This window comes from Chinchilla lanigera, unplaced genomic scaffold, assembly GCF_000276665.1.
Source record: "Chinchilla lanigera isolate Chin_1 unplaced genomic scaffold, ChiLan1.0 scaffold00031, whole genome shotgun sequence".
Lineage (NCBI taxonomy): Eukaryota > Metazoa > Chordata > Mammalia > Rodentia > Chinchillidae > Chinchilla > Chinchilla lanigera.
Genome location: NW_004955432.1, coordinates 13,374,255 through 13,383,272, shown reverse-complemented (window position 1 = coordinate 13,383,272; position 9,018 = coordinate 13,374,255). Strand labels below are relative to the sequence as shown.

General features: G+C 44.8%; 1 long non-coding RNA gene across 1 annotated transcript in view; it reads left to right on the top strand.

Moving 5' to 3' along the window:
- Nucleotides 1-7,817, top strand: part of LOC106148920 — a 40,494-nt gene extending 32,677 nt beyond the window's left edge. Inside the window, exon 2 of the long non-coding RNA XR_001234677.1 lies at nt 6,897-7,817. This is a non-coding gene — a long non-coding RNA (uncharacterized LOC106148920). The remainder of the gene's footprint in view (nt 1-6,896) is intronic.
- The last annotated feature ends 1,201 nt before the right edge of the window (nt 7,818-9,018 follow it).

The following is a 9,018-nucleotide window of genomic DNA, read 5'->3' as shown; positions in this document are numbered from 1 at the left end:
GAGTCTCAATATAAATCTGGCTAAAAGCCCCCCAATAATAGCCATGCCACTGCCCCAATGTCTGACTGCCTTGAAATTTCCTTTGCCAGATTAACTAGTCTGCTGCCGCCCTTGATCTCAGCCTTAGGCAAAGTCTCTGGACATGAGCAAAATGCAGACAAACTTTCTGCCAAGCCATAACACACATCGTCTGGACTCCAACAACCAATGGAGTCCTTCTTCCCAGCAGAAACCTCCCAAACCTGGTCTTTACCTGCATAATTTCTATCAGCCTTCTGGTCTTCGGAGCTCTGACCAGAATCTCCCAGACAGAACAGTCGAAGGTGTTCTAGCGCTTTTCCTTCAGGCGACATCTCCGAACCTTTCCAAGCACTTCCTACAAGCCACTTCCAAAGGCTCTTGAACCACATGGTCAGGTATAGTCACAGCAACGACCCCACTCTGGGTACCAAATTCTGTCTTGGTTACTTTTCTCTCCTTGCTGAGACAAAATACCCAACACCCAAAATGAAGGAAGGAAAGGTTTATTTAGCTTACAGTTTGTGGAGGTTTCAGTCCATACTTGGCTGGCTCCAAGGCAGAAGGTAGCAAACAACAAGAGCAAAGGGGGGAATGGCAGGCGAACAGCAAACAGCCAGAGCAAAGGGCTTTTTTCCCTGCCTTCCTTTGTAAACAGGGTACCCCCACCTAAGGGGCGTGTAGCTCTCACATAATCTGCAAGCCCTCCTCTCCCACAGGCTCAGGATGTATACAAAGTAAGCACCCTGGCTTCCTGCTGAGTCACTTAGCCAAACATCTAGACTCCCCAAGTTGACACAATGTATCAACCATAACAGGCCCTTTTAAAAAAAGATATATGTATACATTTTTTCTTATGTATGATTAAGAATTCATTATGATTTGGTTCCATATCTTGAGATGCATGTGATTGCCAGCAAGTAACCAGTTATAGGCAGGCTGTACGTTTTTTGTTTCAGCAAAATGGAGTAACTTTGTACAGTTGGTGTGGAACTTAAATGGAATACAGTTCATGAGATGCTGAGATACACATACAACGTGCTTCGATGCCCCAGTCCCTTCCTGTTGGCTATTAGTGGTACGCTCCCTCCCGCTTCTCGTACCTTTTCTCCTTGATGTACAACTTAAGCCTGTTAGATGAGATAGTTTGTTGCTGGTGGTCCTTTTTATCCCTGACCACATGGATGGGGAACACTCCTATTTTACTTCTCTCCTCCTGCCTACTGCAGTTCTCCCAGAATGCTCTGGGCCATCACACAGATTACCTCTGCAAAAGCCGGCTCTGCTGAACACTTTATTCTGGTTTGAGTGATGTTATAACCAATGAAAACCAAGCTTGGTGAAAAGTCTTTGCTTCCTTCCCTTTTGGGGTTTTCTGGTAACTGCATTTGCTTCCTCATGCCCTCGGAATGCAGCTTTGGTGTTATCCTTGGCTCTTCTGAAGGCTGCTTCTTAAGCACTGCGTAGAAAGAACTTCGGATTTTTTACAAAATAGGCCTTATTTTTACTCTGAGACTATTCCAAAATCCTGTCATATTTTCCTCTCTGACATCTCTAAGACTCATCTTTTCCCATTGGTCTCTACTGGCTATAATCCTTTCCCATATTCTGGCCCACTTTTTCTCCTATTTTTTGTAAATACCTCCACGGTGGTCTCTGATCTTGAGTTCTGTCTCTGTTAAAGCAATCTCCTTTGGCCTCATTACACTGTCTTCTTAAAATGCCTTCCCTGTGTCCTCTCGTCTGCATTAAATCTGGACTGTAGGGACCTTCACTGTTCATTGCCTGATTATTTTTTTCCCTGCTGGTTTCCCATATTTCTTCTTAATTTCTTAATACCAGATCTCCTTATATATGTTCTTTTTATTTCCTTCACTCACTGTTGTTTTCCTAGCCAGTTTTAAAGCTGTCTCCTCCCTCCCTAGCCAAGAACATTTTCTTTCCTTTATAGATGCCAAACCAGCCTTGAACAAGCTGTGCCGTGAAACCCCACTCTCCTAGCTCTCCTCACGTTTGCTAATATCCCCCTCTCCATCACGATGGTCTTTTTTTAACCAGTGGATGCTCTAGTACATGTGGAACTCCTTTGATCTCAACAGATCTATTAGTTATCAGGGAAGATCTTCATCGCTAGTTGACTACTGCAGTTCTCCCAGAATGCACTGTGATTACCCCTGCTGTGATGGCCTTGGTTCAAGGCTCGCAAGGGCACCTACCTCCCATCCGGCCTCACTGTCTCAGCTAGCTTTCCTGCCTATTTTACCTTCACGTCATCCTCAGGATGTCTTTCTGATCTGGTCCCTTTTTTTTCTTCAATAAGAGGAAGTAACAAAGCTTGTGGCATTCCCTGGCCTGAAGAAGGAAGTTTACCTTCCTGGTGTGGGCCTTGAGACCCTTCATCCCCTCACCCCTTCACCTTTCAGACTGTCCTATCACTTCTCACTGCAAATCCTACGTCCTAGTTTCACAGAGCTGAGTGACGAGCCATTTCACTGTGTGTAGAGCTCAAGGGTGGATGGGTTTAAATTCAATCTAGTCTGAAAAATTCTTTGTCAGCTCTTAAAAACCAAATACTTTCAAGGAAAACTGTTTTGTTGGCTTTGTCTCATCTGAGAAAATACGGTGAAACTGCAGCACCTACCCACTTTCCAACGGAAGGTTGGATCTGGATGGTGGGGGCCCCTTTTGGTGAAGTGGGCTTTCTCTCCACCTTGCCATCATTGCTGCCATATCCTATTATAGCCCCAACATTCAGGCAAAATGTCGTTTGTGTGTCACCATTGGTCCTGTGCTTTGTTTTGTTATATTAAGAGAAATTGTCCCATGTTTCTATGGGTGTTATGGTTGGTGTCTGGATGTCCCCCCAAAGCCTCATGCAGTCATGGTGCGGGCTTCTAGAGTTTATGATTGATCCATGATCCAGTGCTGGGATTTTGGGTGTGAGTGCTACACCCGCTCTGGGGTGGGCAGTTTGCATATGCAAGGGAGAGAAAGAGGCTGCTTGCCGCTCCTCCCTTTTGCTCTTGTTGCTTTTGCTGTTTTCTGCAGCCATGAGATATTCTCCTCTGCCGTGTGCCACCCTGCCTTGGAGCCAGCTGAGTACAAACGGAAACCTCCATCCACTGTGAGCTAAATAAACCTTTCCTTCCTTAATATTGGGTGTTAGGTATTTTGTCCCAGAAACAAGAAAAATGTAACTAAGAGTAAGTAAAAGATGGGCACATGGTTTTTTTTTTTGGTAATTCAAAACGTAAGTGAGGCCCACTTCATCCTTTCCCTGCCCTATGCCCTTGGGCATCTGAGTGTGGGTCACTGACAAAGTGACTGAGCACCAAGCATCTGTTCAAATTCTGGCTTCATCTCTTACTATCTGTTGGGCAAGTTACATGTTTGCCAATTACAGGCAACAATAGTATATACTTCTTTATTGTAAGAGTATACGAGATCACCTCTGTAGAGAATTTAGTGGATCATAACGTGGAAAGTACTTGATACATCTTAAGTTATATTGTTATCGCTATTATTATTTTATTTCTCCAAATCCAAAGGTGGACATGTCAGATTCCTAAGAGATATGGTTTAGGGAAAGGATCTTTTGGCCCCTATAACACCAGATCCCTCTAGCTATTGGCCTGGTCAAGTTATTTAATGTTATGCATCTTCACTTTATCATCTGTAAGATCTTAGTAATAGCAGCATAGTAAGTATGTTATCTGTATCTTTGGTTTTAACATGTCTTCTGAAATATCCATGTACTGAGACAACATACACTGTGTGTAATTCATGGCTGCCACGTAATAATATCCAATAAATGGTTGCTGTTATTGTCATCAGCTGCCTACCTCTTAACCCTGAGGGTGTCACCTGATCGTGGTGAGGACCCAAAGAGCCGGGTTTTCACCTGCATGTGACATGTGGGATCCATATTTTTCTATGGGCTTTTCAAAAGTATGATATAATTCACAAATGTTAAAATCCACCTTCTTTTTTTTTTTTTTTGTCTTTTTGAGACAGGGTCTCTCTACGTAGTTCAGTCCGGCCTTGAGCTCACTTTGTAGCCCAGGCTGTTCTCAAACTCGCAATGATCGTCCTGCCTCATCCTCCCAGGTGCTAGGATTACAGGCATGTGCCACCAGAGCTGGCTAAAACCTACCTTCTTAATGTGTACAGTCCCTTGGGTTTTTTTTTTTTTTTTTTGGTACTGGGAATCAAACTCAGGAACTTGCACTTGCCAGGCAGATACTTGTGCCACTGAGCTATACCCCCGGCCAGTGGTTTTTTAATATACTCACAAAGTTGTGTAATCATCACCACCATCTAATTCTAGAATGTAGAATATCTTCATCGTCTCTGAAAGGAACCCCTTGTCCTTCAGCTGTCATCCCCCAGCCCACCTTCTTGCTAGCTCCTGGCAACTGCCAGTCTACTTTCCATCTGTATGAATTTGCTTACTTTAGACACTTTTGTTTTTGTTTTTTTTTCCTCCAGTACCGGGAACCGAACTCACGACCTTGAGTTTACAAGGCAGGCGCTTTTGCCGCTGAGCTAAATCCCCAGCCCCACTTTAGACACTTTTTATCAATAGAATCATACAATATATGCTGGACATGAGCTTTTCCTGTGTGTTTTCTTTTCTTTGGGTACCAGGAATCAAACTCAGGACCTTGCACTTTCCAGGCAGGCGCTTGTGCCACTGAGCTATATCCCTGGCACTCTGTGTGTTTTCTTAAAGAATAACACTGTATCCTTCCTCAGAAAACATATGGAAACATTAAGCAGGAAGATAGCATATGTCAAGACTGTGGATAGGAGCAAAACCAAACGTGAGTTCAAGGGGCCAATTTAAGTAGATTAGGAATAGAGTGGAGGAAGAAGAGGAGCTGGGGGTATAGCTCCGTGGTAGAGCACATGTCTAGCGCGTTTGAGGCCCTGGGTTCCATCCCCAGCACCCCTAATTGGTTGTAGAAGTCACCTGGGAGCCGGTTAAAACTACAGATTCCAGATGTTTTTCCTCAGGCTCAGCCGAGTCATAATATTCTGGGTGGGGGTTTAGGATCTGCCAGGCAGTGTGTTTAGAAAGCATGCTTGTGTGACACTTCTTTGTGCCATTCTGTTCTCAGTGACACTGCCCTGGAATGGTGACATTCTTACATGTGAAAGTCTGCTCATAATAGGTCTTTTACAAGTAAGGTGAACTTTGTTATTTTTGGGGCACTGGGGCTGGAACCCGGTATTTCATATCTATAGTATACTACTATAGCCCCAGATCCCTTTTTAAAGTTTTGAGCCAGGCATGATGGTGCACACCTGTAATCCCAGTACTCGGGAGGCTGAGGCAGGAGGATCATTGTGAGTGTGAGACCAGCCTGGGCTACAAAGTGAGCTCAAGGCCAGCCTGAACTACACAGTGAAACCTTGTCTAAAAAAGACACATACACAAAAAAGTCTTGAGAGAGCACCTCACTAAATCACCCAGGCTATCATTGAACTTATGATCCTCCTGCCTCAGTCTCCTGATTAGCTGGGGCTACAGGAGTGCACCACCACGCATGGCTGGGGCTTGCTTTTGTTTGTTCGTGTCAGCCACCCCTGCATTCAGTTTTACACAAAATAGGGGCTCAGCATATGTTGGAAGACGAATTATATAGGGGTCTTGAGCATAGACAGGAAATTGTCAGAGCTCCGGTGGTGCAGTGGGTTAGCGCGTGGTACTTATGCAGAAATTGTCAGCCACGAAGTGATGAAGGCCTAAGAGGAGGTCTTTCTTGTCCATTCTAAACATACTTTGAGATTATAAAGCTGGTGTTGGGCTCCTGGTCTCCAATTTGTGATCCATAGTTAGCAGATCTTTGATACTTGGGCTCGAGCATATGCCCCAGAGCAGCCTCTTCAGTCAGAACCTCTAACCCTCTGTACAACACTAACAGGCAGAGTAACCAAGGGTAGTTCCTATAGCAACAGGGTCAGAGACCCTCAGGAAGCCCATCCACGTGCAGATTCCTGTGCCTCGCCACACTGCCCCTGAGCCAGTGTGTTGTCCAGGAAAGGGAAATTACTACCCGCAGAACCACCAAACACTGCTTTAGAGCTTGAGGAAGGGGATCTTCCCAGCTACAGCTTCCTGTGAGGCTTTTGACAGAAACACCCTGAACGACTGCTGTTCTATCCAGACCATCTTGGAGTGTGGTTGTGTGTACCAATCTGTCTTATTTTCTTAAAGACTCAGAACCAATCATATTAATTGCTCAGGAATTGGATAGGGCTGGGGCTACTGTGTTTCTTTTGATGGGATCTTAAATCTAAGTTTATCCCCAAATATTACTTGCTCAATTCTTTTATTTTTATTTTATTTATTTATTTATTTTGTCTTTTTGAGATAGGATCTCGATATGCAGCTCAGGCTGGCCTTGAGCTCACTTTGTAGCCCAGGCTGGTCTCAAACTCGCAATGATCCTCCTGCCTCAGCCTCCCGAATGCTGGGATTACAGGCGTGCGCCACCATGTCCGGCTACTTACTCAGTTCTGATTCAAGTTGTAGAATCACTTTTCTGTTTAAGTCAGCTCTGTGCGGCACCGTGAAGAAAAAGTGACTGTTTCCGTGTCCTTTAGGTCTTTCCTTTCCGCCTACCATGTCCCACCCTAGCCCACACGTTCTGCATGCCTCATGCACGCAGACTTAATTGCAGTTACTGTATAGTTTCTTCCTCAGCATCTTTGTGGGTTCCTGTTGCCTGTGGTGCCTTGTTTGGAAAACCACAGGCCTCATTTAAAAGTTAATAAATCCATCAGCAGACTTCCTTTAACGCATATATTTGCTGAGATAGATCCTTACTTGTTCGGTGGCTTAACTTTAGCACCTGTGGTTTATCATTTTACAGTTGCTGAGATTGAAGGAAAACTCACTCCTTCGGAAGAGCGTGGCCTTCTCCCATCTTGCTTCCCTTCTGCTGCTGAGCTCCTTGGACACCGGTCCCTGAATACCATCATCGAGAAGACCTTGTAGGTGGGCTGCCCAGCCTTTTGGAGAGGAGGAACACCAGCGGCACTTTCCCCAGTAGATTGGCTCTTCCTTCAAGTAATAGCTCTCATCCGGATCAGACAAAAGATGAACCAGCTGGACAACTGCTTGGAGGACTAAGCTCTAGGGGCAGTGAAATGGCATCAGTGTTCTAACCTACCCATAGAAATGCAAGGGGAGGAGAATGTATTTCGCAGCTCTTCCCAGGGTGCTTTCTATGTGATCCTGGAAGGGATGGGTTGATAAAATCCTTAGGGATAGAAAGTAGGGAGTAATCAGAATGTAGAGAAATGGGAAACTGTTTTACTTCAGGGTTCCTGTTTTTCTGACCGAGGTATATAAATTAGGCGCTCCGGCTAGCTCATCTCTGACTGGAGGGCAGGCTAAGTACTCTAGTGGGCCTCCTGCTCAGTTCTTGCCCTGTAGTAAAGAGAAGACAAGGCGGAAGTGCCAATTCATGAGCCTCCATGTCCTTCCTGTACACTCCAGAGCTCGACGGTGCACACAACAGTCTTGCCATTCTAGGACGTGAGCGCTGAGGGTGTCTTTGTTTACCTGAGGGTATGGGTCATTGCTAACAGAGTACTTCAAGCGAAGTGGAATTTGAACCCTTTGTCTAGAAGTCAGGTGGCCAGGTCCTGTATTGAATTAATTAGGTCAATGGAGACACCAGGTAGAGCAGGAAACTTTAGACATAGTTGGCTGAGAGGCAATATTGCTGGTTAGCTGTAGAGGCGGGTGTCGTGGAACAAACTTAGACTAATAAAATGTGGAACCAGCAGTCACTTTTTAATGACTATGAACGTGGGTTTCTCACACAAGCTCTGCAAAGTCCTGTGGTGCTCTGTGAAGTGCTTGGAGCTGGGAGGGTTTCTGAGGAAGGAAATGTGAACTGATTTGGGTCAAGAAATAGGCAGAAATGGGATCCAGAGCCAACTGTTGCTTCTGCTCTGCATAGGAAATTGCAGTGTGAGACATGTCGGGATGGAACACCTGAGACCTGGGTTCGAGTCTTTCTCCTGACACTAACAAGCTCTGTGACTCCGCAAGACACCTCACAGGCCACTTTGATGCCTCTTAGTGACTCCACATCCCTACTGCCTTTAAAAATGGTAACATCAGACTCCAGACAATAGCAGGCCAGTTTCAAACTCGCTTATTCTAAGCTGTGAAGTCAGATGGACCTTAAAGAGTTACTTGAATTTAAATTTTTTTGGAGGTAGTATTTGTTTTTGCCAGTCTTTTAGGATAATATGAGACTGCTTTCTACCTTTGGAGTGAAGAAGGTTCAAGCTCCTTTTAGACTCACAAAGGCTTTATTCCCTCCCTCGTCACTTCTTTTCCTGCCTTTCTCCCTGTCCTTTGCTTCCCCTCATTTTTACTGAGCAAATACTATGTGCCATGAATCAGGTGGTGCTAGGTTTGAGGGCACAAGTTAAGCCTGACATTTTCCAGCTTTTCCCTTGTAGAGAATCAAGGGACTGGGCGCCAGGGCAGCATGCTGGTGGGACTCCCAGGGTGACCTTCTGTAGTCTGGTAACCAGTTGTTCTCAAGCAGTTTCATACTGCCCTAAGATACACATCAAATCCTCATTCAGGCCCAGGGTCACCGTGAAACGAGCTCCTTCCAGATATAAAGAGAAAAGAACTCTTCACTTCTTGGGTTAAATCGGCAAAGTTCTCAATACAGTGTGGGTCACTGATTGTCCATCCCCTGCCACTCTTCCTACCCAAGTAGGAAGATCCTCAATTAAATAATAATAATAATAATTTTCAACAAATATCTTTCATGTACACTGTTCTGTACACCTTCCCTGTGGCTAGTGACCTACCTTTCTCTTTCTTTCTCTTTCTTTCTTTTCTTTCTTTCTTTCTTCCTTCCTTCCTTCCTTTCTTTGTTTCTTTCTTTTTCTTTCTTTCTCTCTCTTTCTTCCTTTCTTTCTTTGCTTCTCTCTCTCTCTCTCTCTCTCTCTCTCTCTCTC